A 4,645-nucleotide genomic window follows, 5' to 3' on the forward strand; every position below is an offset into this window, starting at 1 on the left:
GTTGTGTCATGGCAAAGGCTTATTTAGTCAATAAACGCCTTGTGTTGCAGCAATTGGTTTGCTTTTCTATTCCAGTGCAAAATAGATATAGTAACTGGAACCTGCGTGCGATGTCCAGGCTATCAGGTAGCATCTGTATGGCAACTTTGCATTAATTTAAGAGCCTCTTAGCAAACATCATACTTGAGACAGTTATTTCTTCAGCCATAAACAAATGAGAATACAAAAAGCAAAATGGAACTAAGACGAGATCTCCAGTTAGAGCATGTAATTGCCAGTAATTGTGCAGTGTAGGTATAACGGGATGTGTGGTTTTATATGCTTTTAATATCAGCATTGGTTTTTACTAATAAAATGTTCATAATACTGTATCTAAAACATTGTTGCTTTTACAGCTTCTAATGATACATATGTAACATTTTTCTGATCTGAACGTCCACATCTATGATTAAGACAAGTAAGTATGCTCATGTCATTTACCTTAAAAAGTATAAATTGCTTCTTTTAGGCTATGATAATAATTTTTGTCTTTCTATCAGAAGATTTTTAATAACAGAAGATTTAAATTCCTTTAATCTCTTTATGCACTAATGAAATGCAGAAAAGTATTTTATGTGCAGTGTTTTTCTCTACAATAGGGTTTAAATTAAGAATTAAGATCTTAGCAGCTACGGCTCATAGCACTACAGAAGCACTGAAAATCCTGCCAGTTCTGGGACTTATGCTAAAAGCCAAGCATACATTTTCTTCCCAAGCAACAAGCGCATCAATTTCGAAATCTATGGATAGCAGAAATTACTGGCTTTCTGTAGATGAGACCTGTCACTTGTAATGTTACGGGTAAGGGTCACCTCTGATCTTTGCGGCTTGGGGAGTACATTTGAAACATTGCATTATGATAGCCCTAGGGATTTTTACAGGCACATTAAGGAATGTATGGATAGAAAGTGAAAATAAATGCAATTAAGCATACAACTTTTTATAATTAGGCATTGCATTATTACAGCAAGTAACACAAATCTAGTATTTAATTTTAAAAAGATTAGTGTTTCTTATAAAACCATTGTTTGGTATTTCGCTGACTTCATTTATATAACTGAACCTGAGCAGAGCTAGTATAAAATTCTTACCAGTTAGCCCTCTGCATGTGCAGAAGTGTGAATAAATACTTAGTGTTCATAATGAAGTGGAAATCTTTTAGGCATCTCTTACCTAGAGAAGAGGAAGACCAAGAACACAGAGGGGTGTCACTGTGTCTCTTGCACGGAAAGTATCTACATCCATGGGAAAATACAGCTGGTGACACCTGTAGGTAGCACCATTCACACCATTCTCTTGAGTTCATTTCCTTTATGTGACATAGTATGTTGTTCTTGCATTTATCCCACATCTGTACCCTCTTCTGTCACCTCCCGAAGGCTGGCACAATTCTCAGTGAAGCCACTTTAACTTTCAGGGAAACTTACTGTTAAGTCTGTAGCTTGGACAGACAAAAGGTGCTGTAAAGAATTGCTCTCAACACTGTTTCAGTCAAGAGTTACTCGAAGAGGTGAGATGCTTTTTGGGGGGAACATGGGGAAAAACCCATGAGTCTCTTTGAAAGGGCTTTGGATTTGTTAGTTCTATTACTTTTCCTCTGACAACTTGGGGCAGCTGCAGTGGTTAATTCCTTCCTTTCCTGTTGTCCAAGTGCAAGTACGATCTGTTTTAGTAGTTATTTTATCCTGCTTGTGCTCTTTGTCCATGCTTTTCAATATCTGAGCTTTGTTAGTAGGCCAATTTCTTCCAAGTGTTTTGTTTTCTGATTAATGTACACCAACATGGTGCTATTGCAGTGTGTGGTAGAATGACTTATGAAAAAAGAAATTTCTTGTTTCCCCTCTGTACACAAGCATTACTTGAAGCTAAACATAAGTAATTAATCTTGACATGTGTTTTATCAGAGTTCTTCTTTACCAAACCTGCATGTTGGCCTATATGATTCATTCAAGTTGTTCTGACAGTTACATTTTACAGAGTGGAAAGATACAGTGAGGCTGAATGAGACACTGTACACATATCCTTATGATGGGAGTTCCTCATGGTGAATGTTTCCGTGATTCATGTTTTTATAAAGGATGCCAAAGGGATGACTATGGATATATCAGTTGTCATAACTTGTAGTTCAGTTAACGATAGTGGAGTGACTGTTTAAAAAAACAGCCATTGTACAGGAATGTTCAGTTATGTTTGCTTTGCAAGACTTCATGCAAGCATGATGTGGGATGTGCTAGACATGTCTCGTGACTTTTGAATCGCTGGGGTAAAAGGTCTACTGCAAGTAAGAACAGATTTGTTAATCAATGCTGCCTGAAAGCATTCCTACAGTAATATATACTATTCTGACTGAAGACCCTTTGAACAGTGGTGAAAGCTTTCTTTTATCTGCATTGCTAGTCTGCAGTGCCTACTTACATGTCAGTCTGTGGAAATGCATTGGTGGCACTACAGAGAGATAAATTGTTCTGATATCCTGGACTTCTCAGGAGAATATAGAGCAGAGCATATCGCCATAGTGGTTGCTTCTGAGGCCTTGAGCTCGCTTCTGACAACATCAACATGTAAGTCAGAAACGCCTTTAGTAATATGAAAGCAGAGAAAAAGAAGTCATGTTGCATGATGCATTAAGTCAGTTCAGTCAAACTGTTAGGAACTGTCTCTCAAGATCAAATAGCAGTAGAGCTATTTCTTGATGTAAAGGGATGATCAGAGTGGAACAGGTGAGAAAGGGCCTGCCACAATACCAATCAGGGAGGTTCCTAAAGCAATCCTGTTTGTGCACGTCCTTGTTTGAAGGAATTAAGTTTGTAGTAAGAAGGATGGCTAATTTTTTGTCATTATTGGTAACAATAACATCATGGTCATAAAGAGGAACCACTAGTACCAATTACCAGTTTAGCCCGTTGCTCTGTAATAAACGGGAGAGAGATGCCTGATCTACAAACAAGTCCAAAAGAATTTTGCTTCTGTCCTCAAAACATAATACCAACAGGATATCATGAACAACAGGAGGAAACTCTGTTGAACTTGTACAGAAGGACAGCTGACAGAAGAGTAATCTCAAATATGGTATCTGGAAGCGAGCATCAAGCTAAAGAGCTGTCAGAGGACACATGCATAAAAAATTTTAAGGAATTGCATTAAAAAGGATGAACAATCTGAGATTCCATAGCTGTATTGCACAACTGCATCTTTTCATCCTGTGCAGAGGAAGAAATTAGAAAGTGTGCTCTATGCTAAACGGTAAGGATACTTCATATGCTGCTTAAAATAATCAGATAATGGTATATTGTCTGATACAACCTAGGAGTCAGTAGTTTCTCATGCTTTCATCTTAGTATAAGGTGAAATTCTCTCCTAATGAGAATTCTTCTCTGTTAAATCAAACAATGGATACTGGTTTTCCTGAATTCCCCTCCTTTCCCCCCCAGGTGATTTTTCTAATTTCTGCAGCTCACATTTTTGCTTCTCTCCCCATCTTTCTATGTCAATACTAAATCAAAATGTTACATTCTTTTTGATGTGAATGAAAGTGTGGTGAAAAAAGATGCTGGATGAAAAGTCCTGTAACTCATGAATTCATAATCCAGGATCTACTACACATGAGAACTAAACCCAAATACATACTCTTACATTCAGTCCTTCTAAATACTCTTATGTTAGTTACACCAGTTCCAGACAGGGAAAATAATACTGGTCCCAGGCAGGGAAAGGAATAAAGAAATGGATAATGTCTTTAGAATTTTTCATATGCCTTGTGCAGAGAATAGTGGATCAAGTGTTTTAAACAAAGGAAGGAAACTTTGATTTCTTGCCAAGAGATTGAAACCTCCTGATCTCTTACCAAGCTAGTTTATTTTGCTGCCAACAGTTTCCTCACCTTCAAGAGCTCCTTTTTCTCTGCAAAACTAACAGCAGTGAAAGAAGCAGGCTCTGCAGAATGGCAATGCTGTAAAAATCTGCTTTATTTAATATAAGGTCAGATTTACATTCAAATTTAGATACAGGACCAGAAAAAACGTGCAGTTCCATGTGTAAGGCTGTCCTTAGATGCTTCCTGACCAAATTTTACTTTTTTTCCTATTAAGTACATGAAGGTTGCTGTCTTTGTGAATGTTGATCTCCTACTGCACAAAAATTATTTAACTGCCTTTGCTATTAAATAAATCCTGAGTTTCAGGGTTTCATATATTCTGTTTTGTTGTTTGTTTTTGGTTTTTTTAATGTTGAGATTTACTGAATTTAAGAAACTGAACTCATTTGAAGTGACCTGGATGCATCAGTTGCGAAACTTGGCCTCCCTCAAGACTGGTGAGTTAGTTATGATGCAGTTTACACCATATTCTCGGTGTTATTACTCGTGATTTCAGAGCAATCTCTAAGCAGCTGTGGAACACAAGTTCTTAGGTATTTTGTGTATCTTTTTTCAGGAGAAAGAGAAAATGAAGATGTTCGGTAAAGTCTAAAGTCAAAGGCTGGCCTTGGGTACCATAGGGACAGAATTTTTAGTATTATTATGCTAATAAACCCAAGAGTAGATACATGTGATGAAATTATCTTCTGTGTAGCAATAGAGCATAAATCCTGCATAGCCCTTCAGCCTCTT

This window comes from Strigops habroptila, chromosome 8, assembly GCF_004027225.2.
Source record: "Strigops habroptila isolate Jane chromosome 8, bStrHab1.2.pri, whole genome shotgun sequence".
Classification (NCBI taxonomy): Eukaryota; Metazoa; Chordata; class Aves; order Psittaciformes; family Psittacidae; genus Strigops; species Strigops habroptila.